We start from the raw sequence: 26,934 nt of genomic DNA, 5'->3' as shown, positions 1-26,934 counted from the left end.
GTAGGTGGCGGCGGTGTGCGGTCGGCAGATTAGGGGTTCAAATTTTTTAATAGAGTGGCGGCGATGTGGGGGGGCCTCGGTTTAGGGGTACATAGGTAGTTTATGGGTGTTAGTGTACTTTAGAGCACAGTAGTTAAGAGCTTTATGAACCGGCGTTAGCCCAGAAAGCTCTTAACTCCTGTTTTTTTTCTGCGGCTGGAGTTTTGTTGTTAGATTTCTAACGCTCACTTCAGCCACGACTCTAAATACTGGCGTTAGAAAGATCCCATTGAAAAGATAGGATGCGCAATTGACGTAAGGGGATCTGCGGTATGGAAAAGTCGCGGCTGCAAAGTGAGCGTTAGACCCTTTCCTGGCTGACTCTAAATACCAGCGGTAGCCCAAAACCAGCGTTAGGAGCCTCTAACGCTGGTTTTGACGGCTAACGCCAAACTCTAAATCTAGCCGATAGTTTTTATAGGTCAGATGTTTATATGATGTATGCATTTGGCGTTATTTCCTATGAGAGTGGATAGGGACAGTGCATTCAGGGGGATCTTGAGGGGTCCTATGCCAAAGTTAGGGTGCTATGTTTTGTGTCATTTGATTCTACTTAGTGTTGGCTATACTTGGGTAGTTGTCACTAAGTGACACAAAGCCTAGTTTTTATAGGTCAGTTGTTTATACGATGTATGCGTTTACCATTATCACCTATGATAGTGGATAGGGGAAGTGCATTTAGGGGGCTCTGGCAGGGTACTATCCCCAAGTTAAGGTCCTAAGTTTTATGCCATTCGATTTTCCTTTATCTGGAGTTTACTTGGATAGTAGTCATTAAGTGACACAAAGCCTTGTTTTTATAGGGCAGATGTTTATATGAGAATGGACAGGGGTAGTGCATTCAGAGGGCTTTTGAGGGGTCCTTTCCCCATATTAGGGTCTTAACTTTAGTGTCATTGGATTCTGCTGAGTCTGGGGTATACTTGTGTAGTAGTCACTAAGTGACACAAAGCCTAGTTTTTGTAGGGCAGGTGCTTATATGATCTATGTATCACATATGCAAGTGGATAGGGGCAGTGCATTTAGGGGGCTCTGTCGGGTCTTATCCCCAAGTTAGGGTCCTAACTTTGATGTCATTGGATTCTCCTCTCTCTGGGGGTTACTAGGATAATAGTCACTAAATGACACAAAGCCTAGTTTCTCTTGTAAGGTGTATCCAGTCCACGGATCATCCATTACTTGTGGGATATTCTCCTTCCCAACAGGAAGTTGCAAGAGGATCACCCACAGCAGAGCTGCTATATAGCTCCTCCCCTAACTGCCATATCCAGTCATTCTCTTGCAACTCTCAACAAGCATGGAGGTAGTAAGAGGAAAGTGGTGAAATGTAGCTGTTATCTTGCTTCAATCAAAAGTTTGTTATTTTTAAATGGTACCAGAGTTGTACTATTTTGTCCCAGGCAGAAAAATAGAAGAATCTGCCCGTGATTTCTATGATCTTAGCAGGTTGTAACTAGGATCCATTGCTGTTCTCACACATGACTGAAGAGAGAGGTAACTTCAGCGGGGGAATAGCGTGCAGGTTATCCTGCTATGAGGTATGTGCAGTTAAGATTTTTTCTAGAAGATGTGAATGCTAGAAAATGCTGCTGATACCAAATTTATGTAAGGTAAGCCTGAATACAGTGATTTAATAGCGACTGGTATCATGCTTACTTTCTGAGGTAATACTCTTTTATATTTAGAATATAAAACGTTTGCTGGCATGTTTAAATGTTTTTATATATACTTTGGTGATAAAACTTTATTGGGGCCTATTTTTTTCCACATGGCTGGCTTAAATTTGCCTAGAAACAGTTTCCTGAGGCTTTCCACTGTGTTACTATGAGTGGGAGGGGCCTAATTTAGCGCTTTATTGCGCAGTAACTTTTACAGACTGAGACATCCAGCTTCCTCCAGGAGTCCCCTGAATGCTATAGGACATCTCTAAAGGGCTCTTAGGCTTTCCAAAATAGTTTGTTGGGGAAGGTAGGACCACAGCAAGGCTGTGGCAGTTTGGTGTGACTGTTAAAAAAACGTCTATATCGTTTTTTTGATCCGTTTTTTGAACTAAGGGGTTAATCATCCATTTGCAAGTGGGTGCAATGCTCTGTTAGCTTATTATACACACTGTAAACATTTCGTTTGATTTACTGCCTTTTTTCACTGTTTTTCAAATTCTGACAAAATTTGTTTCTCTTAAAGGCACAGTACCGTTTCTTATATTTGCTTGTTAACTTGATTTAAAATGTTTTCCAAGCTTGCTAGTCTCATTGCTAGGCTATACAAACATGTCTGACATAGAGGAAACTCCTTGTTCATTATGTTTAAAAGCATGGTGGAACCCCCTCTTAGAATGTGTACCAAATGTACTGATTTCACTTTAAGCAATAAAGATCATATTCTGTCTTTAAAAAATTTATCACCAGAGGAATCTGACGAGGGGGAAGTTATGCCGACTAACTCTCCCCACGTGTCAGATCCTTTGACTCCCGCTCAAGGGACTCACGCTCAAATGGCACCAAGTATATCTAGGGCGCCCATAGCGTTTACTTTACAAGACATGGCGGCAGTCATGGATAATACACTGTCAGCGGTATTAGCTAGACTACCTGAATTTAGAGGAAAGCGAGATAGCTCTGGAGTTAGACGAAATACAGAGCATACTGACGCTTTAAGAGCTATGTCTGATATTGCCTCACAATATGCAGAAGCTGAAGGAGAGCTTCTTTCTGTGGGTGATGTTTCTGACTCAGGAAAGATGATGCAACCTGATATTTCTACATTTAAATTTAAGCTTGAACACCTCCGCGTGTTACTCAGGGAGGTTTTAGCTGCTCTGAATGACTGTGATACAATTGCAGTGCCAGAGAAATTGTGTAGACTGGATAAATACTATGCAGTGCCGGTGTGCACTGATGTTTTTCCAATACCTAAAAGGTTTACAGAAATTATTACTAAGGAATGGGATAGACCAGGTGTGCCATTTTCTCCCCCTTCTATTTTTAGAATTTGTTTTCCAATAGACGCCACCACACGGGACTTATGGCAGACAGTTCCTAAGGTGGAGGGAGCAGTTTCTTCTCTAGCAAAGCGTACTACTATCCTTGTCGAGGACAGTTGTGCTTTCTTAGATCCAATGGATAAAAAGTTAGAGGGTTACCTTAAGAAAATGTTTATTCAACAGGGTTTTATCTTACAGCCCCTTGCATGCATTGCTCCTGTCACTGCTGCTGCTGCGGCGTTCTGGTTTGAGTCTCTGGAAGAGGCTTTACAGGTAGCGACTCCATTGGATGACATACTTGACAAGCTTAAAGCACTTAAGCTAGCCAATTCTTTTGTTTCTGATGCCATTGTTCATTTGACTAAACTAACGGCTAAGAATTCTGGTTTTGCTATCCAGGCGCGCAGAGCGCTATGGCTTAAATCATGGTCAGCTGACGTTACTTCAAAGTCTAAGCTGCTTAACATTCCCTTTAAGGGGCAGACCCTATTCGGGCTTGGTTTGAAGGAGATTATTGCTGATATCACTGGAGGAAAAGGTCATGCCCTTCCTCAGGATAGGTCCAAATCAAGGGCCAAACAGTCTAATTTTCTCCAACATTGGTGTGTCCGGTCCACGGCGTCATCCTTACTTGTGGGATATTCTCTTCCCCAACAGGAAATGGCAAAGAGTCCCAGCAAAGCTGGTCACATGATCCCTCCTAGGCTCCGCCCACCCCAGTCATTCTCTTTGCCGTTGCACAGGCAACATCTCCACGGAGATGGTTAAGAGTTTTTTGGTGTTTAAATGTAGTTTTTATTCTTCTATCAAGTGTTTGTTATTTTAAAATAGTGCTGGTATGTACTATTTACTCTGAAACAGAAAAGGATGAAGATTTCTGTTTGTAAGAGGAAGATGATTTTAGCAGACAGTAACTAAAATCGATTGCTGTTTCCACATAGGACTGTTGAGATGAAGTAACTTCAGTTGGGGGAAACAGTTAGCAGACTTTTCTGCTTAAGGTATGACTAGCCATATTTCTAACAAGACTGTGTAATGCTGGAAGGCTGTCATTTCCCCTCATGGGGACCGGTAAGCCATTTTCTTAGTCAGACAAACAGAATAAAGGGCTTAATATGGGCTAAAAAACTGGTAGACATTTTTATGGGCTAAATCGATTGCTTTATTTGGGCATATTATTCAGATTTAGGCTAACAATTGGCATTTATAATCTTGGGGAACGCTTATAAAACGGCAGGCACTGTGTTGGACACCTTTTTCAGTCAGGGGGCCTTTCTAGTTATAGACTGAGCCTCATTTTCGCGCCATTAATGCGCAGTTGTTTTTTGAGAACAGGGCATGCAGATGCATGTGTGAGGGTCTAAAGATCTCTGAAAAAGCTTCTAGAAGGCGTCATTTGGTATCGTATTCCCCTCAGGGCTTGGTTGGGTCTTAGCAAAGACTATAGCTGGGACTGTATAGGGGTTAAATTTAAAAACGGCTCCGGTTCCGTTATTTTAAGGGTTAAAGCTCTGAAATTTGGTGTGCAATACTTTTAAGGATCACTGGAGGAAAGGGCCACGCCCTTCCACAGGATAGGTCTTTTTTTTTTTTTTTTTTTTTTTTTTTCCAAAAAAGCTTTATTTAGAATAATTAGGCATACACTTCATAAAAAGAAAGAACACAGCATGCAAGAAGAGTGGTACAGAGTTATGTTTCAACATGGCAATACGTTGTGCTAACAATATTAAATCATAAGTTATATACCATGTAGTATAATTATAACACATTAAAGTGCTCTCTTCACATCAGTGTATTTCTTATAGGACCCAAATTCTGTAGATGATTAGACCTCTCATGGGCCTTGAAATAGTTCTCTTGGATAAAATATTGGGCACATGTAAACATACAATCAAGGTTTAATAGGGAAAGGACAAAAAGAGAGAAAAAAAAAAAGGGAAGGAAGGGTAACTAAAGGTATAACTAAGGGGGGGAAGTCCTAACTGGGTTACTAATCAGGGGTATAACTGGTGATCGGGCATTCTAGGTCCATCAGAACAAGTGGGTTATGTTCCCCAAATGCAGCCAGGTAACATGCATGTAGTGATATGTAACCTTCATAATGGAATCTATCTCAGCAAGACTGACCTAAATAAAGAGATCCTCTAGGCGTATAGCGGGTGATGTCTAGTATGAAATATAAATTATTCTTTGTAAGGATGAGAATATACATATGTGTTTGTCATGGTTTGGCTAATGATAAATATGTAATGCCTCTGGGCATCGTGTCAGGGGATTGGTTAGTAGTGAGCTAGTTTCTACAAAAGATCTCACAGAGGTGATCATTCTAATGCTCAGGCTCATGAATAGCAATGCTATAGAGATAGAAATAATCCCCTGTCCTCTTAAGAGAGATCACCCTTAAATATAGACATAAAGAGTACAGGTAGTGGTGCCAGACATAATAATTCGACACTTTGACTGACAGGTTTTAGGTATTAATACAGTGGAATGTTGCTACTTATGATGAATCCCTACAAATCCATCTCACCCCTTAGAGAAATCACCCGCTCTGGCTAATCAACAAATAAACAGTCAACTAGAAAGAAGTAACAGTTTGTATATCAAATGCTGAACCTTAATAAGTGAAGCGTCTCTTACAGAGAAAACCAGCACAGCTCAGTCCTGTTAATGAAGTGTTCAAAGCTATCCCTTCTCCGCATATGAAATACAGGCATCCCCGGGAAGGTAGATTTTAGTCTCTCCAAATGTTTGTTTTTGTTGCCTCTTACATGTGGGGCGTAGCAGATAGCAGGGAGACCTTTTCGTGTGCTCCGGCTGAGAGTCGGATAATAGTAGAGACCAGTGGAGTGTGTTTTTCAGGGGGAATCCCGCTGGCTCTAGATCCGATGGCTTCTGAGTAATTTCCTGAGTTAGAGCCTTGACAGTCTCTTGAATGCTCCGGTGCGACAGAGGGGAATCAAGTATGGGTGTTTGTTGATCTCTCCGGTATGCGATACAGCTGACAAGTTGCTTCACGAGTGTCGGATTCCTTCTTGATTGTATTGTAGGCGCTTGTGTAACGTATTTTGTTGGAACCTTCTTTTTCAGTTGCTTTGCCGGTTGCAGAGGGCACAAGAGAGGTTCAGTGTCTATGGGATACCTCGAGCTGGTAGGTTCCACTGAGTTCCCCACTGCCTTCTCTCTATGGTGCAGGAGGTGCAGTAGGCGATCGTATGGTGCGTTATCCGCCATCTTGTTGAGCAACTTTTCTATTCTCTCCCATCTGATATCTGCCTGCTGAAAACAATCTTCTCCCGCCAAGTATTCCATTTCCACCATCTTAGGAGTGATCTCTGGGGCAGGCAGTTCGTTGCAGACCTAATCGCCCTTCTCACCTCAATAAATGAGTTCTATCTCCCAGTTAGGAGCAAATACCTCGGATATACCGAGGGGGAAGCGCCGCCTTTAGTGAGCCGCCGCTCCAGGCCCTTAATGTCCGATCCAGAAAACTGACGTCAAATTTACAGCACAAAAGTCAGTGATAAGTACCCAGAGGGGTCAGTGAATAATAAGGTTGTATTTTTCCCCGGTTTTGGCTGTGCAAAGGTGCCTAAAATCGGCGGATTTTCAGCTATTCGGTCAGAGCTCTTGGATAGTGCGACCATCTAGGATCGCTGTTAGGACACGCCCCCCAGGATAGGTCTTTTAAGGCTAAAATAAGCCTAATTTTCGTCCCTTTCGCAGAAATGGACCAGCCTCTAATTCTGCATCCTCTAAGCAAGAGGGTAATGCCTCACAACCCAAACCAGCCTGGAAACCAATGCAAGGCTGGAACAAGGGTAAGCAGGCCAAGAAGCCTGCCACTGCTAACAAAACAGCATGAAGGAGTAGCCCCCGATCCGGGACTGGATCTGGTGGGGGGCAGGCTCTCTCTCTTTGCTCAGGCTTGGGCAAGAGATGTTCAGGATCCTTGGGCGCTAGAAATAGTTTCTCAAGGTTATCTCCTGGAATTCAAGGAACTACCCCCAAGGGGAAGGTTCCACAAGTCTCACTTATCCTCAAACCAAATAAAGAGACAGGCATTCTTACATTGTGTAGAAGACCTGTTAAAGATGGGAGTGATACACCCAGTTCCAATAAAGGAACAAGGAATGGGTTTTTATTCCAATCTGTTCGTAGTTCCCAAAAAAGAGGGAACGTTCAGACCAATTTTGGATTTGAAGATCCTAAACAAATTTCTCAGGGTACCATCGTTCAAAATGGAAACTATTCGAACGATTCTACCCACCATCCAGGAAAGTCAATTTATGACTACCGTGGATCTAAAGGATGCGTACCTACATATTCCTATCCACAAAGAACATCATCAGTTCCTAAGGTTCGCTTTTCTGGACAAACATTACCAGTTTGTGGCCCTCCCATTCGGATTAGCCACTGCTCCAAGGATTTTCACAAAGGTGCTAGGGTCCCTTCTAGCGGTTCTAAGACCAAGGGGCATTGCAGTAGTACCTTACTTGGACGACATTCTAATACAAGCGTCGTCCCTGTCAAAAGCAAAGGCTCATACGGACATCGTTCTAGCCTTTCTCAGATCTCACGGATGGAAGGTGAACAAAGAAAAAAGTTCTCTGTCCCCGTCAACAAGGGTTCCCTTCTTGGGAACAATAATAGATTCCTTAGAAATGAGGATTTTTCTGACAGAGGTCAGAAAATCAAAACTTCTAAGCTCTTGTCAAGTGCTTCATTCTGTTCCTCGTCCTTCCATAGCTCAGTGCATGGAAGTAGTAGGATTGATGGTTGCAACAATGGACATAGTTCCTTTTGCACGAATTCATCTAAGACCATTACAACTGTGCATGCTCAAACAGTGGAATGGGGATTATACAGACTTGTCTCCAATGATTCAAGTAGATCAAAAGACCAGAGATTCACTCCGTTGGTGGCTGACCCTGGACCATCTGTCCCAGGGAATGAGCTTTCGCAGGCCAGAGTGGGTCATTGTCACGACCGGCGCCAGTCTAGTGGGCTGGGGCGCGGTCTGGGAATCCCTGAAAGCTCAGGGTCTATGGTCTCGGGAAGAGTCTCTTCTCCCGATAAACATTCTGGAACTGAGAGCGATATTCAATGCTCTCAGAGCTTGGCCTCAACTAGCAAAGGCCAAATTCATAAGGTTCCAATCAGACAACATGACAACCGTTGCTTATATCAATCATCAGGGGGGAACAAAGAGTTCCCTGGCGATGAAAGAAGTGACCAAAATAATTCAATGGGCGGAGGATCACTCCTGCCACTTGTCTGCGATCCACATCCCAGGAGTGGAAAATTGGGAAGCGGATTTTCTGAGTCGTCAGACATTCCATCCGGGGGAGTGGGAACTCCATCCGGAAATCTTTGCCCAAATAACTCAATTATGGGGCATTCCAGACATGGATCTGATGGCGTCTCGTCAGAACTTCAAGGTTCCTTGCTACGGGTCCAGATCCAGGGATCCCAAGGCGACTCTAGTAGATGCACTAGTAGCACCTTGGACCTTCAACCTAGCTTATGTATTCCCACCGTTTCCTCTCATTCCCAGGCTGGTAGCCAGGATCAGTCAGGAGAGGGCCTCAGTGATTTTGATAGCTCCTGCGTGGCCACGCAGGACTTGGTATGCAGACCTGGTGAATATGTCATCGGCTCCACCATGGAAGCTACCTTTGAGACAGGACCTTCTTGTTCAGGGTCCATTCGAACATCCAAATCTGGTCTCCCTCCAACTGACGGCTTGGAGATTGAACGCTTGATTCTATCAAAGCGTGGGTTTTCAGATTCTGTTATAGATACTCTGGTTCAGGCCAGAAAACCTGTGACTAGAAAAATTTACCATAAAATATGGAAAAAATATATCTGTTGGTGTGAATCCAAAGGATTCCCATGGAATAAGATAAAAATTCCTAAGATTCTCTCCTTTCTACAAGAAGGTTTGGAGAAAGGATTATCTGCAAGTTCTCTAAAGGGACAGATCTCTGCTTTATCTGTCTTACTACACAAAAGACTGGCAGCTGTGCCAGATGTTCAAGCTTTTGTTCAGGCTCTGGTTAGGATCAAGCCTGTTTACAGACCTTTGACTCCTCCCTGGAGTCTAAATCTAGTTCTTTCAGTTCTTCAAGGGGTTCCGTTTGAACCTTTACATTCCATAGATATTAAGTTACTATCTTGGAAGGTTTTGTTTTTAGTTGCAATTTCTTCTGCTAGAAGAGTTTCAGAGTTATCTGCTCTGCAGTGTTCTCCGCCTTATCTGGTTTTCCATGCAGAAAAGGTGGTTTTGCGTACTAAGCCTGGTTTTCTTCCTAAAGTTGTTTCTAACAAAAATATTAACCAGGAGATAGTTGTACCTTCTTTGTGTCCGAATCCAGTTTCAAAGAAGGAACGTTTGTTACACAATTTGGACGTCCGTGCTCTAAAGTTCTATTTAGAGGCTACTAAAGATTTCAGACAAACATCTTCCTTGTTTGTTGTTTATTCTGGTAAAAGGAGAGGTCAAAAAGCGACTTCTACCTCTCTTTCCTTTTGGCTTAAAAGTATTATCCGATTGGCTTATGAGACTGCCGGACGGCAACCTCCTGCAAGAATCACAGCTCACTCCACTAGGGCTGTGGCTTCCACATGGGCCTTCAAGAACGAGGCTTCTGTTGACCAGATATGTAAGGCAGCGACTTGGTCTTCACTGCACACTTTTGCCAAATTTTACAAATTTGATACTTTTGCTTCTTCGGAGGCTATTTTTGGGAGAAAGGTTTTGCAAGCTGTGGTGCCTTCCGTTTAGGTGACCTGATTTGCTCCCTCCCTTCATCCGTGTCCTAAAGCTTTGGTATTGGTTCCCACAAGTAAGGATGACGCCGTGGACCGGACACACCAATGTTGGAGAAAACAGAATTTATGCTTACCTGATAAATTACTTTCTCCAACGGTGTGTCCGGTCCACGGCCCGCCCTGTTTTTTTAATCAGGTCTGATGAATTATTTTCTCTAACTACAGTCACCACGGTACCATATGGTTTCTCCTATATATATTTCCTCCTGTCCGTTGGTCGAATGACTGGGGTGGGCGGAGCCTAGGAGGGATCATGTGACCAGCTTTGCTGGGACTCTTTGCCATTTCCTGTTGGGGAAGAGAATATCCCACAAGTAAGGATGACGCCGTGGACCGGACACACCGTTGGAGAAAGTAATTTATCAGGTAAGCATAAATTCTGTTTTCGTGCCTTTCGAAACTTCAAGGCAAGTGCGGCATCAACTTCCTCTAATGCAAAACAAGAGGGAACTTTTGCTCAGTCCAAGATGGTCTGGAGACCTAACCAGGCCTGGAACAAAGGTAAGCAGGCCAAAAAGCCTGCTGCTGCCTCTAAGACAGCATGAAGGAACGGCCCCCTATCCGGTAACGGATCTAGTAGGGGGCAAACTTTCGCTCTTCGCCCAGGCGTGGGCAAGAGATGTCCAGGATCCCTGGGCGTTGGAAATTATATCCCAGGGATATCTTCTGGACTTCAAGGCTTCCCCCCCAAAAGGGAGATTTCACCTTTCACAATTATCTGCAAACCAGATAAAGAGAGAGGCATTCTTACACTGTGTACAAGACCTCCTAGTTATGGGAGTGATCCATCCAGTTCCAAAGGAGGAACAGGGACAGGGATTTTACTCAAACCTGTTTGTGGTTCCCAAAAAAGAGGGAACCTTCAGACCAATTTTGGATCTAAAGATCTTAAACAAATTCCTCAGAGTTCCATCATTCAAGATTTAGACTATTCGTACCATCCTACCAATGATCCAGGAGGGTCAATACATGACTACAGTGGATTTAAAGGATGCTTATCTTCACATTCCGATACACAAAGATCATCATCGGTTTCTCAGGTTTGCCTTCCTAGACAGGCATTACCAGTTTGTAGCTCTTCCCTTTGGGCTAGCTACAGCCCCAAGAATTTTTACGAAGGTTCTGGGGTCGCTTCTGGCGGTCCTAAGGCCGCGGGGCATAGCAGTGGCCCCTTATTTAGATGACATTCTGATTCAGGCGTCAAACTTCCAAATTGCCAAGTCTCATACGGAAATAGTATTGGCATTTCTGAGGTTGCATGGGTGGAAGGTGAACGAGGAAAATAGTTCTCTATCCCCCCTCACAAGAGTTTCCTTCCTAGGGATAGATTCTGTAGAAATGAAAATGTACCTGACGGAGTCCAGGTTATCAAAACTTCTAAATTCCTGCCGTGTTCTTTATTCCATTCCTCGCCCTTCGGTGACTCAGTGCATGGAAGTAATCTGCTTAATGGTAGCGGCAATGGAAATAGTGCCATTTGCACGCCTACAGACTGCTGCAACTCTGCATGCTCAGTCAGTGGAATGGGGATTACACAGATTTGTCCCCTCTACTAAATCTGGATCAAAAGACCAGGGATTCTCTTCTCTGGTGGCTATCTCGGGTCCATCTGTCCAAAGGTATGACCTTTCACAGGCCAGATTGGACAATTGTAACGACAGATGCCAGCCTTCTAGGTTGGGGTGCAGTCTGGAACTCCCTGAAGGCTCATGGATCGTGGACTCAGGAGGAGTCACTCCTTCCAATAAACATTCTGGAACTAAGAGCGATATTCAATGCTCTTCAGGCTTGGCCTCAGCTAGCGACAATGAGGTTCATCAGATTTCAGTCGGACAACATCACGACTGTGGCTTACATCAACCATCAAGGGGGAACAAGGAGTTCCCTAGCGATGTTAGAAGTCTCAAAGATAATTCGCTGGGCGGAGATTCACTCTTGCCACCTATCAGCTATCCATATCCCAGGTGTAGAGAACTGGGAGGCGGATTTTCTAAGTCGACAGACTTTTCATCCGGGGGAGTGGAAACTCCATCCGGAGGTGTTTGCACAATTGGTTCATCGTTGGGGCAAACCAGAACTGGATCTCATGGCATCTTGCCAGAACGCCAAGCTTCCTTGTTACGGATCCAGGTCCAGGGACCCCAAGGCAACGCTGATAGATGCTTTAGCAGCGCCTTGGTCCTTCAACCTGGCTTATGTGTTTCCACCGTTTCCTCTGCTCCCTCGTCTGATTGCCAAAATCAAGCAGGAGAGAGCATCGGTGATCTTGATAGCGCCTGCGTGGCCATGCAGGACTTGGTATGCAGATCTGGTGGACATGTCATCCTTTCCACCATGGACTCTGCCGCTGAGACAGGACCTTCTACTTCAAGGTCCTTTCAACCATCCAAATCTAATTTCTCTGAGGCTGACTGCCTGGAGATTGAACGCTTGATTTTATCAAAGCGTGGTTTCTCCGAGTCAGTCATTGATACCTTAATGCAGGCACGAAAGCCTGTCACCAGGAAAATCTATCATAAGATATGGCGTAAATATCTTTATTGGTGTGAATCCAAGGGCTACTCATGGAGTAAGGTCAGGATTCCCAGGATATTATCTTTTCTCCAAGAAGGATTGGAGAAAGGATTGTCAGCTAGTTCCTTAAAGGGACAGATTTCTGCACCATCTATTCTTTTGCACAAGCGTCTGGCGGATGTCCCAGACGTTCAGGCATTTTGTCAGGCTTTAGTTAGAATCAAGCCTGTGTTTAAACCTGTTGCTCCACCTTGGAGCTTAAATTTGGTTCTTAAAGTTCTTCAGGGGGTTCCGTTTGAACCTCTTCATTCCATAGATATCAAACTTTTATCTTGGAAAGTTCTTTTTTTGGTAGCTATTTCCTCGGCTCGTAGAGTTTCCGAGTTATCTGCCTTACAATGTGATTCTCCTTATCTGATCTTCCATGCAGATAAGGTAGTTCTGCGTACCAAACCTGGGGTTTTACCTAAGGTGGTATCTAATAAGAATATCAATCAAGAGATTGTTGTTCCGTCTTTGTGTCCTAATCCTTCTTCAAAGAAGGAACGTCTATTACACAATCTGGACGTGGTTCGTGCTTTAAAGTTTTACTTACAAGCTACTAAAGATTTTCGTCAAACATCTGCTTTGTTTGTTGTCTACTCTGGACAGAGGAGAGGTCAAAAGGCTTCGGCAACCTCTCTTTCTTTTTGGCTAAGAAGCATAATCCGCTTAGCCTATGAGACTGCTGGCCAGCAGCCTCCAGAAAGGATTGCAGCTCATTCTACTAGAGCTGTGGCTTCCACATGGGCCTTTAAAAATGAGGCTTCTGTTGAACAGATTTGCAAGGCGGCGACTTGGTCTTCGCTTCATACTTTTTCAAAATTCTACAAATTTGATACTTTTGCTTCTTCGGAGGCTATTTTTGGGAGAAAGGTTTTACAGGCAGTGGTATCTTCCGTTTAAGTACCTGCCTTGTCCCTCCCTTCATCCGTGTACTTTAGCTTTGGTATTGGTATCCCACAAGTAATGGATGATCCGTGGACTGGATACACCTTACAAGAGAAAACACAATTTATGCTTACCTGATAAATTTATTTCTCTTGTGGTGTATCCAGTCCACGGCCCGCCCTGTCATTTTAAGGCAGGTATTTTTTAATTTTAAACTACAGTGACCACTGTACCCTATGGTTTCTCCTTTCTCTGCTTGTTTTCGGTCGAATGACTGGATATGGCAGTTAGGGGAGGAGCTATATAGCAGCTCTGCTGTGGGTGATCCTCTTGCAACTTCCTGTTGGGAAGGAGAATATCCCACAAGTAATGGATGATCCGTGGACTGGATACCCCACAAGAGAAATAAATTTATCAGGTAAGCATGAATTATGTTTTTTATAGGACAGATGTTTATATGATGTATGTATTTGCATTATCATCTATGAGAGTGGATAAGGGCAGTGCATTCAGTGGGCTCTTGATCAGTCCTATCCTCAAGTTAGGGTCTTAACTTTGGTGTCATTTGATTATGGTCAGTATGGGGTATACTTGTGTAGTAGTCACTAAGTGACACAAAGCCTAGTTTTTGTAGGGCAGGTGCTTATATGATCTATGTATCACCTATGCAAGTGGATAGGGGCAGTGCATTTAGGGGGCTCTGTCGGGTCCTATCCCCAAGTTAGGGTCCTAACTTTGATGTCATTGGATTCTCCTCTCTCTGGGGGTTACTAGGATAATAGTCACTAAGTGACACAAAGCCTAGTTTTTGTAGGGCAGGTGCTTATATGATATAGTTATCACCTATGAGAGTGGATAGGGGCAGTGCATTTAGGGGGCTCTGGCGGGTCCTATCCCCAAGTTAGGGTCCTAACTTTGATATCATTGCATTCTGCTCTCTCTGGGGGTTACTTGTCACTAAGTGACACAAAGCCTAGTTTCCCCAACAGTAAGGAATGAAGTTGTGGACTCTCCCTGCCAGGAAAGAAAGGAATTTATCTGGTAAGCATTAATTTATTTTTTTCTTCGTTCTCTTGCTATCTTAATTTAAAAAGCAGGAATGTAAAGCTTAGGAGGCAACCCATTTTAGGTTCAGCACACTGGATAGCGCTTGCTTATTGGTGCCTACATTTAGCAAACCAATAAGCAGGCCGTCTCCTAAGCTTCACATTCCTGCTTTTTGAAATAAGATAGCAAGAGAACGAAGAAAAATTGATAAAAGGAGTAAATTAGAAAGTTGCTTACATTTGCATGATCTATCTGAATCATTAAAGAAAAAAAATGGGTTTAGTATCCCTTTAATGCACCTTCGGATTTAGCACACTTTGGCTTGGAGCACTTTCGGGTTAGTACTTGAGCAAAAGCTATAACAGGGTTTTTGTAGCGCTCAATAGCACTAATAGTCTATGGAGACCTCAAGATGTTAACTTGCCTGAGGCTTTTTCTCGAGCTTTCAACTTGTGATATGGCCGCTAGAATAAAAACACTATTGATTGATAGGTCAGACAGGGCAGTTTAGAAAACAGGAGATATAGTCACTTTAATTATCGAAAAGAACACTATGCAGTCAATAATCAAGCTTCTGCTACTGAAGTTATTTCTGGAAAGTGTTTTTCTCAGCTGAATCAGATCTGTGCAAACTCAAAAAGCTGAAATCTGCGACTATTTTTGAATTGTCAAACCAATCAATGTCAAATTAAAGCTTATAAGCGAAAATTAGAGAATGAGACTTTGTACGAATCAAAAAAGTGCAAACAAGACCAAACTGCTCAGGACAGTGACTACAAGTTTAATTACCACAAATCAAATATAGTCATGCGTCAACCAATAATTTATATAGAAGACAAAAATTATGGTAATGATGAAAAATACCAACAAGCAAAATTAAAATTTAGATATCCAAAACTTTACCAATTACTTTTAGAGTTTCATGCTGATGTACTGGTGCAATTAGTGCAATTTTTGGAACATTTCGGCTGGAAATCTGATATTCGAATGCCTGTATTGAAGGATTTCGTACATCTGAATGACATTTATTCAGTAGTGGGAGTATCTATAATGAGGCACCCTTTGACAAACAGAGAATATATACAGTGTACAGGTCTGAGATCTACCACAACCTGGGCCATGACTTCACTTGCTGAACTCAGTCCATTATGCATTGTCCTTGACCTAATGTGTGGAGTAGGAACAGTTTTGTTGAAGGCAGCTCAAGAATGGGCCAGGTGTTCATTTTTTGGGAATTGATGAAAATTACTCTCAGCTGAAAAGTGCAGTTCACAATACCAGAGGAGCAGCTCTTACACATTCTATAGAGTTTTAAAAGGATCTATTCTAGAACTGCTAATACGCTCAGAGTATGTAGATATTTTGATTTCAGACATTACATTTGGAAAAAAGTTTTACAGCTTCAAAATAAATTAAAAAGTTGTTGCCTGGTATTCTTTGAGATATGGAAAGAGTAATTTGTTTTCAAGGAGTTATTGTATTACTGCTCAGTCAAAGCCTTCATCATCACCTGAAAGCTAATTTTTGATTCAAGGCTGTTGAGGACAGACACATTGCTTTGGCTAAGGGTGATTCACATCTTGTGAAGAAGAATGAATGTACCACAAATAAAGAAAATATAGAAATCAAAATTAATCAATTTGAGTTTTGGATACATGTTGATTCACTTGCAGTAAGCCTTGGATTGACTGAAGCTGTAATATTCAAAAGCAGGAAGACATGAGTATTATTGCCTGGAGAAATATTTAATATTCTTTGAAAGAGTTAATTACAATTATTCTGAACATTTATATTTGTATAATTTGAATATGAACAGAAACTGTATTTACTGGATTAACATTGTTTTGAAATGTAACTGAAAGTGTTAAAACAAAAACAAAAAAATACGCTATTGATTTCACTTAAAAAAATATATTTGTATTGTTACAAACACAATTGCCATTGAGGGCTGAAGATAATTGCATGTTCCTGACCCCCATGATCCTACCAAGATTTACTCTTCAATAAAAGATACAAAGAGAACAAAACACATTTGACAATATGAGTATATTGAATTTTTTTTTTTTACATTGCATGATCTGCCTAAATCTATCCCTTTAAAGTCAGCTTCAGAGATAATTTTAGATGCCTTAGGAGCCACAGATAAATATTTTAGAAACTTTTAGGGTCGTATATAAATTTATGGCTACAGACAAATAATAATATATTTCCTAAAAATGCCCAGTGGCCACAGGGCCTAATTTAGGTAAGCTTGCAGGGAAAATGCATGCTGTTCTCACCTGCAGATGGCTTTTGAGTTGTGGCCACCTTGTTTGTCTACCACCAAAATTCCCCAAAACACAACTTTTTTTTTCTACAAAAACTATGAAACACATTCTAAGTTCAATTTTTTTCCCTGGGGCTGCAAAACTAGTGCATGTGGCTCATAAAAAAACGAAACAAAACATTGCTACAGAAATCTTCAGTAAAAAATTAAGAAATGACAAACTTTAGGGTCAATCACTATACTTTAATGTTGTAGACAATCACTAGATAAACAATGCGAGTGAGGGTCAGGCAAACAGGAGTGCACATGTGCTGAAATATATATAGGTCATGGTTACACTTTATTTCATGGGAGTGCATAGTGTTATCTTATGTGGGTAGTAGAATCAATCTAAATTTCACCTGTAGAAATCTGCACGCTGTGGATCCTCTCCAATTTTCCAAACTTATTCAACATCTTCTCCCAAATACTTCCAAGATAACCTGACCTGACCTTGCTACAGTGCACTTCAACAATACTCTTTCCTCTGCACTAGATACTGCTGCTGCTCCCCAACTATGCAAAACCCCACATCATCTATCACAGCTCTGGCACTCTTGGCAAATGCTCTACTTGCAAAAATGCTCCTGCACTACTGAGCGTAGCTAGGGGAAATCTCATTCTTCATTCATACACATCTACCTTTCACTTAGGCAATCAAACCTACTTCTCTTATATCTACTCTTTCCTCAAACTAAGCGACTCTTCTCTACTTTATACTCTCTCCTATACCCACCTGCACCACCCACTTCGTCTGTCTTTAGTGCTCAAGAACTGGCAGACTACATTCTAAACAAAACACATGATATCTGATGCAATATCCCGACACAAGCCTGCAATCTTCCATCTCCACCCCCAGTCACCCCCTCTGCCCTCTGCATCTTGCGCCCCAGCTGCTGAGAATGAAGTAGGTTCCTTACTGTCTTCCTCACACCTCACTACCTGCCCACTCGACCCTATCCCTTCACATATAATACCTTCTCTGTATTCCACTCTCACTCCAGCTCTTACTTGCATCTTCAACCTATGTCTTCCTACCGGTTCATTCCCATCTTCTTTTAAACTTGCAAAGGTCACTCCCATACTAAAAAGACACTCCCTTGACCCTAATTCTCCCGCAAACTACCTCCCCATATTACTGCTTCCACTAACATCAAAACTCCTGGAAAAACTAGTTTACAACCGGCTAACCCACTTCCTGTCCCCAACTCCTTGCTTGACCCCCTGCAATCGGGCTTCTATCCCCAACACTCAACTGAGACTGCCCTCACCAATGTTACTAACAATCTTCTTTCTGCTAAAAGTAACGGTCACTACTCTATATTTATCTTACTTGACCTCTCAGCTGCCTTCAACACCATTGACCACCCCCTACTCTTATAGACTCTCAGCTCTCATGGTCTCTGTGACATTGCCCTCTCTTGGATCCATTCTTATAGTTCTTAACAGGTCCTTTTCTGTGTCATTTGCTGGTGACTCCTCTTCAATGCCTCTGTCGGTTGGATTACCTCAGGGCTCTGTCCTGGGTCTTCTATTCTTCCCTATTTATACTTTTTCACTGGGTAAACTGATCAACAGCTATGGCTTAAAATATCACCTCTATGCTGATGACACTCAGATCTACCTCTTCACTCCTGCTCTCTCTCCCTCTGTCCTTTCTCATGTCAGTGACTGCATATCTTTCATTTCTTCCTGTATGGCCTCTTACCACCTAAAGATTAATATGTCCAAGACAGAGCTCCTTCTAATCCCCCCACCCCCCAACTCTACTCCGATTTCTGACTTTTCTATCACTGTTGGCAGTATCACTATCTCCCCATCACCCCAAGTCCGCTGTCTCGGAGTTACACTTGACTTCAGTCTGTCCTTCATTTCCCACATCCAACTGCTCTCTTCTTCATCTTGCCGCAACCCCCTACACAATATTTTTCAAAATAAATCAATTTCTGAGCATTGACACCACAAAGCAACTAATCCACTCCCTTGTAATTTCCTGACTTGACTACTGCAATAACCTATTAACTGTCCTTCCTCTCTCATGCCTCTCCCCCCTTCAATCCATCCTAAATGCCTCTGCCAGGCTAATCTACATTTCCTCCTGCTCTTTTTCTGCTGCACCACTCTGCCAGTGCATTCACTGGCTCCCTATTCACATCAGAATTAAATTCAAAATTTTAACCCTGACCTACAAAGCCCTTACCAACGCCGCTCCGCACTACCTGTCTTCACTAATCAACAAATATACCCCAGCCTGCCCTCTATGGTCCAACAATTACCTGCTCCCTGCATCTTCTATCATCACCTTTTCCCATGCTATACCGTGGCACCAACCCACTGGAACACATCTCCTCTTGCTGTCAGACTTTCCCCTAATCTGTCTGCCTTTAAATGCTCTATTAAGATATTTTTATTCCACTTACCTAATAATGGACCTTATCTAACTCTGTACTAACACTAATCTCAGCCTTGCTGTCCTCACCTCTTGTTTCTCACCCTCCTAGGTTGTAAGTTCCCACGGGAATAGGGCCCTCAATTCCTCCTTTATTTGTTTAAAGCATTTTGTCTTGTCTCTTACAAATATTGTATCATGGTTGTACTTTTATTATTTGTACACATGGACAGAGCTGCAGAATGTGATGATGCTTTATAAATAAAGTGTAAATACTACTACTACTAATATTTTCTTTCAAACCAATCAAAACACCTTGAAATGGATGTCAACTAAAGTATTTATTTGTGTAATCCTGAACTATAGATTAATTAAGGTGTACAAAATGACAAACATGTCCCTTTAATTAATTTGTTTAAACTGTCTTTTTTAAACTCCTTCCTTCCATTGAAGGCATGGTCATAACCTTTAATTAACCCTCCTTTTTGTTAACAATTCAGATAGAGCATACCATTTTAAATAACTTTCCAAATTACTTTTTATTACCTCATTTGTTTTATTCTCTTGGTGTCATTTGTTGAAAAGCATACCTTGGTAGGCTTGGGAGCAGCAATGCACTACTGGGAGCTAGCTGCTAATTGGTGGCTGAACATATAAACTACTTGTCATTGGTTCACCTGATGTTTTCAGCTAGCTCCCAGTAGTCCTGCTCATTCAACAAAGTATTCCAAGACAATGAATCAACTTTGAAATAGAAGTAAAATGGAAAGTTGTTTAAAATTGTATGCTCTATCTGAATCATGAGAAATAAGTTTCATATCCCTTTTAACTTTTCAATTGATAGATCAATCTATCTATCTATCTATCATCTATCCAAAGTCTGTTTTTTTTTCTTTGTCAATACCTTAGAAAGTGATGGTTTTTGAATTTTATTTAAAATTTGGTCTTGCAAATGAAGGTTAATTGTACGTTTTTACCATTACCTTCAAAGGAAGTTATGAGTTTAGAGACTAAACAAGTTAATAAGGTCTATGAAAAAGCCTGAATAATAAAAGAACAATAAAAGAATAAAAAGTACCTGATACTCAACACCCTATAGCTAGACCCCAAAAATAAAAATCTGCGCTCTCCTAAAACACAGATATGCAAAACAATAGTGACAATACAAATAATGGGAAGCGCTAATGAAGCAAGAGTGTAAAAAAATGGATATCTATATATTTATAAAATAGCAATACACAATATAAAAAGTATCAATACACGCCCGTAAGATCGCTACAGAAGAGGAAGGCATCTGTTGGCTTGTTTGGAGAGATGCAGCATCGTGGTATTCAGATTGTCTCTGAAGCCGGCTCAGATGAATATCGGCTATGTCGAATATGGCCGTTTGTTACAGAGAGTTTGATGGCTCGAGACAGAAGAGGCAACGCTATATGGGGATATTCTTTAGCTCTGGTTATAACACCTGAAGCAGCAAGATGCAATGCATTTGCTATACTACTGGAGCTCTCTTCTCAAGAGGTTGAGGGGACAGACATACGAGTTTCATTGAAACCCTTTATCGCTCTTCTGAGGCGAGCGTGCTGGATTACCGGTGTGGGGTAGGATAATAGGCCCCATTTGGAAGTGAAACTTGATATTATTACTCACTAGCAACGGGAACTATCTATGAAGACCATAAGTCCTGGATCTCTGGACATGTGTGAGAACTTTTTTTTAGTTTATAGTTGTCTCCCACTTAAAGTTTAGTTTTGCTAACTAATTATGAACATTATATAATAAGTTCATTATGCACATGTAGACTATTACATTATCCTATTTAACATTTCTAAGCTTTTCCTTGAAGGTCTACATTCAATGTGCTAACGCATTTACAGCTAGATTACGAGTTTTGCGGTAAGGTGAAAAAGCAGTGTTATCCGATTATAACACTTCTTTTTCACTACTGTTGATATTTCGAGTCTTGCAGATTTAGGGGCACCGCACACTTTTTTGGCCTTACCGCAAATCAACTTACGCAAATTGCGTATAGTCTTTGTTTCAATGGGACTTCCATAGCGCCGGTATTACAAGCTTGTCCTGGGATGCCAAAAAGTGAGCGGTACACCCTATCCCGTCAAGATTCATACCGCATTCTAAAGTCGGTAGTTATGAGTTTTACACTACAAAGCTGTAGCATAAAACTAATAACTAAAGTGCTAAAAAGTACACTAACACCCATAAACTACCTATTAACCCCTAAACCGAGGCCCTCCCGCATCGCAAACACTAAAATAAAATGATTAACCCCTAATCTGCTGCTCCTGACATCGCCACCACTATAATAAACATATTAACCCCTAAACCTCCACACTTCCGCCTTGCAAACATTAGTTAAATATTATTAACCCCTAATCTGCCGTCCCTAACATCGCCGCCACCTATCTACATTTATTAACCCCTAATCTGCCGCCTCTAACGTCGCCACCACTATACTATATTTATTAACCCCTAAACCTAAGTCTAACCCTAACACCCCCTAACTTAAATATAATTAAAATAAATCTAAATTAAACCGACTATCATTACCTAAATAATTCCTATTTAAAACTAAATACTTACCTGTAAAATAAACCCTAAGTTAGCTACAATATAACTAACAGTTACATTGTAGCTAGCTTAGGTGTTATTTTTATTTTACAGGCAAGTTTGTATTTATTTTAACTAGGTAGAATATTTATTAAATAGTTATTAACTATTTAATAACTACCTAGCTAAAATAAATACAAATTTACCTGTAAAATAAAACCTAACCTAAGTTACACTAACACCTAACACTACACTACAATTAAATAAATTACCTAAATTAAATACAATTAAATAAATTAAATACAATCAGCTAAATTACAAAAAATAAAATAAATTTCACAAAACAAAAAACAAATTACAAGATATTTAAACTAATTACACCTAATCTAATAGCCCTATCAAAATATAAAAAGCCCCCCCCCAAAAAAAAAAAAAAAACCTAGCCTAAACTAAACTACCAATAGCCCTTAAAAGGGCCTTTTGCGGGGCATTGCCCCAAAGAAATAATCTCTGGAAAAAAATACAAACAACCCCCCCTACAGTAAAACCCACCACCCACACAACCAACCCCCCAAATAAAATCCTAACTAAAAAACCTAAGCTCCCCATTGCCCTGAAAGGGCATTTGGATGGGCATTGCCCTTAAAAGGGCATTAGCTCTATAGCGGCCCAAAACCCTAACCTAAAAATAAAACCCATCCAATAAACCCTTAAAAAAACCTAACACTAACCCCTGAAAATCCACTTACAGTTTTGAAGATCCGACATCCATCCTCAACAAAGCCAGGAGAAGTCTTCATCCAAGCCGGGAGAAGTGGTCCTCCAGACGGGCAGAAGTCTTCATCCAGACGGCATCTTCTATCTTCATCCACCCGGCGCGGAGCGGGTCCATCTTCAAGACATCCGGCGCGGAGCATCCTCTTCCAATGAAGTCTTCTTCCAGAATGAATGTCTCTTTAAGTGACGTCATCCAAGATGGCGTCCCTTAGTTTCTGATTGGCTGATAGAATTCTATCAGCCAATAGGAATTAAGGTTGAAAAAATACTATTGGCTGATGCAATCAGCCAATAGGATTGAGCTCGCATTCTATTTGAGCTTGTATTCTGATTGGATCAGCCAATAGGATTGAAGTTCAATCCTATTGGCTGATTGCATCAGCCAATAGGATTTTTTCAACCTTAATTCCGATTGACTGATAGAATTTTATCAGCCAATCTGAATCTAAGGGACGCCATTTTGGATGACGTCCCTTTAAGAGACATTCATTCTGGAAGAAGACTACGTTGGAAGAGAATGCTCCGCGCCGGATGTCTTGAAGATGGACCCGCTCCGCGCCGGATGGATGAAGATAGAAGATGCCGTCTAGATGAAGACTTCTGCCCGTCTGGAGGACCACTTCTCCCGGCTTGGATGAAGACGTCTCCCGGCTTCGTTGAGGACTTCTTGCCGCTTCGATGAGGACTTCTCCCGGCTTCGTTGAGGATGGATGTCGGATCTTCAAAACTGTAAGTGGATCTTCGGGGGTTAGTGTTAGGAATTTTTAAGGGTTTATTGGGTGGGTTTTATTTTTAGGTTAGCGCTTTGGGCCACAATAGAGCTAAATACCCTTTTAAGGGCAATGCCCATCCAAATGCCCTTTTCAGGGCAATGGGGAGCTTAGGTTTTTTTAGTTAGGGTTTTATTCGGGGGGTTTGGTTGTGTGGGTGGTGGGTTTTACTGTTGGGGGGGTTGTTTGTATTTTTTTTTCCAGGTAAAAGAGCTGATTTCTTTGGGGCAATGCCCCGCAAAAGGCCCTTTTAAGGGCTATTGGTAGTTTAGTTTAGGCTAGGGTTTTTTTATTTGGGGGGGGGGCTTTTTTATTTTGATAGGGCTATTAGATTAGGTGTAATTAGTTTAAATATCTTGTAATTAGTTTTTTATTTTGTGTAATTTAGTGTTTGTTTTTTTTGTAATTTAAGTAATTGTATTTAATTTATTTAATTGTATTTAATTTAGGTAATTTATTTAATTGTAGTGTAGTGTTAGGTGTTAGTGTAACTTAGATTAGGTTTTATTTTACAGGTAAATTTGTATTTATTTTAGCTAGGTAGTTATTAAATAGTTAATAACTATTTAGTAACTATTCTACCTAGTTAAAATAAATACAAACTTGCCTGTAAAATAAAAATAAACCCTAAGCTAGCTACAATGTAACTATTAGTTATATTGTAGCTATCTTAGGGTTTATTTTACAGGTAAGTATTTAGTTTTAAATAGGAATTATTTAGTTATTAATAGAAGGTTTTATTTAGATTTCTTTTAATTATATTTAAGTTAGAGGGTGTTAGGCTTAGGGTTAAACTTAGATTTAGGGGTTAATAAATTTAGTATAGTGGCGGCGACGTTGGGGGCGGCAGATTAGGGGTTAATAAATTAAGGTAGGTGGCGGCGATGTTAGGGGCGGCAGATTAGGGGTTAATAATATTTAACTAGTGTTTGCGAGGCGGGAGTGCGGCTGTTTAGCGGTTAATATGTTTATTATAGTGGCAGCGATGTCCGGAGCGGCAGATTAGGGGTTAATAAGTATAATGTAGGTGTCGGCGATGTCGGGGGCGGCAGATTAGGGGTTAATAAGTGTAAGATTAGAGGTGTTTAGAATCAGGGTTCATGTTAGGGTGTTAGGTGTAAACATAAAATGTGTTTCCCCAATATGAATCAATGGGGCTGTGTTACTGAGCTAAACGCTGCTTTTTTGCAGGTGTTAGACTTTTTCTATGCCGACTCTCCCCATTGATGTCTATGGCAAGTTAGCAACGCACCCCTCTTACCGCAAAACTCGTAATCTAGCCGTTAGCTTTTAGTACATAAATATAAACCTAAAAGTGTATGCTAATAATCCCCTCTTAAGTTTGACCGGTTACAATATATAGTTTGTGTATTAATAATAACAAAGTAATTTCTCTTTCTGCTTCTCTTGTTTACAGAAGTGTTTCATTGACACATATGTAATTTTGCTCTTATATGTGTAAGGGGTTAAGTCTATGGGGCATATTTATCAAGCTCCGTATGGAGCTTGATGCCCCAAGTTTCTGGCGAGCCTTCAGGGTCGCCGGAAACACAAGTTATGAAGCAGCGGTCGAAAGATCACTGCTCCATAACCTGTCCGTCTGATCTGAGGCGGTGGACAGACATCGGCACAAATCAACCCGATCATGTCAATTGACACCCCCTGCTAGCGGACGGTTGACCGCGAATCTGCAGGGGGCGGCATTGCATCAGCAGTTCACAAGAACTGTTGGTGCAATGATAAATGCAGAGAGCGTATGCTGTCAGCATTTATCGATGTGCAGCGGACATGATTCGCAATATCGGATAATGTCCGCTCGCACAATGATAATTCGGCCCCTAAGTCTCAATTGTAGTATTAAGTGGAATATTGAACAAATTTTATGCCTGTACCTAACCAAATTTACCACCAATTACTTTCTGGAATATTAGAATATGCATGCCTGGGTAGAGGGTGGCTTCCTAGCAAAATTTCTATGAGATCCTATATAGCTATCACGTTTCCCCACTAGGTGGGAGTAAAGCCTTAACTACAGATCTACAAGTGAAATTGGATTCCTTTAATTTAAAGGGCCATAATACCCAAATTTTAAAACACTTGAAAGTGATGCAGCATAGATGTAAAAAGCTGACTAGAAAATATCACCTGAACATCTCTATGTAAAAAAGAAAGATATTTTACATAAAAAATTCCTCAGTAGCCACATCCCATTGTAAAGGACTTCTAAGCAGCAAATCAGTATGTCTGTCCCGGGACAGCGGAAGGAGCCAGCTTACGTGCACACTCATCTTATTTCCCTATTCAGTGTAAGGAAGTTTACAATGAAATCTCATGAGAGTTAAGTCAAATCTCATGAGATCACAGTAAAAGAGTTCATGACCTCATTACTACTGATGTTGATTGGCTGCTGTTCATTTCTTCATTTTTTACAAAAAAATGTTTTAACCTGCAGCTGGCCAGCAGCTGAGTATAACTTTTTACACAGAACTTACTCTGCTAAGCTGAGGAAGTTGTGAGGTAAAATATCTTCTTTTTTTTACATAGAGATGCTCAGGTGATATTTTTCTGTCAGCTTTTTACAGTTATACTGCATTAGTTTCAAGTGATTTAGCATATGAGTATTATGTCCCTTTAACCTACATAAATAAGAGAGTGATTCAGATCTACCAGAGGTCCCTTCACAAAGATATGGAGTAGCCTTAGTGAAGTGTATAATATATAACCCTTGTTATTCAGAACCATATGAGTATAATTAATAGTTTACTGGGATTAACCACAGATAGTTGATTATGTTTTCTTCTGTTAAGTGTGATCAGTCCACGGGTCATCATTACTTCTGGGATATTACTCCTCCCCAACAGGAAGTGCAAGAGGATTCACCCAGCAGAGCTGCACATAGCTCCTCCCCTCTACGTCACTCCCAGTCATTCTCTTGCACCCAACGACTAGATAGGATGTGTGAGAGGACTATGGTGATTATACTTAGTTTTATATCTTCAATCAAGAGTTTGTTATTTTAAAATAGCACCGGAGTGTGTTATTATCTCTCTGGCAGAGTTTGAAGAAGAATCTACCAGAGTTTTTGTTATGATTTTAGCCGGAGTAGTTAAGATCATATTGCTGTTTCTCGGCCATCTGAGGAGAGGTAAACTTCAGATCAGGGGACAGCGGGCAGATGAATCTGCATAGAGGTATGTAGCAGTTTTTATTTTCTGACAATGGAATTGATGAGAAAATCCTGCCATACCGATATAATGTCATGTATGTATACTTTACACTTCAGTATTCTGGGGAATGGTACTTCACTAGAATTACACTGTAAGAAATACATAAAGCTGTTTAATAACTAGAGATTATGTTTAACGTTTTTGCTGGAATGTAAAATCGTTTTCATTTACTGAGGTACTGAGTGAATAAATGTTTGGGCACTATTTTTCCACTTGGCAGTTGCTTAATCTGTTTTCTGACAGTTTCTGTTCTCCCTCACTGCTGTGTGTGAGGGGGAGGGGCCGTTTTTTGGCGCTTTTACTACGCATCAAATATTTCAGTCAGCAACTCATTGTATTCCCTGCATGATCCGGTTCATCTCTACAGAGCTCAGGGGTCTTCAAAACTTATTTTGAGGGAGGTAATTTCTCTCAGCAGAGCTGTGAGAATTATAGTTTGACTGAGATAAAAAACGTTTATTCTGTAATTTGTTTCCTGCTTTCAGAATTTGTTATCTTTGCTAATGGGATTAAACCTTTGCTAAAGTTGTGTTGTTTACAAGGATTGAGGC

At 41.2% G+C, this 26,934-nt stretch overlaps 1 protein-coding gene and 1 pseudogene across 1 annotated transcript in view; both read left to right on the top strand.

Annotated features, from left to right (window-relative positions):
• Positions 1 to 26,934, top strand: part of PHC3 (polyhomeotic homolog 3) — a 1,036,700-nt gene that overhangs the window by 12,294 nt on the left and 997,472 nt on the right. The window lies entirely within an intron of this gene.
• On the top strand, positions 15,155 to 15,875 carry LOC128657463 (THUMP domain-containing protein 2-like; annotated as a pseudogene).

Source organism: Bombina bombina, chromosome 4 (genome assembly GCF_027579735.1).
Source record: "Bombina bombina isolate aBomBom1 chromosome 4, aBomBom1.pri, whole genome shotgun sequence".
In the NCBI taxonomy this organism is placed as follows: Eukaryota; Metazoa; Chordata; class Amphibia; order Anura; family Bombinatoridae; genus Bombina; species Bombina bombina.
This window is presented reverse-complemented; position numbering and strand designations above follow the sequence as displayed.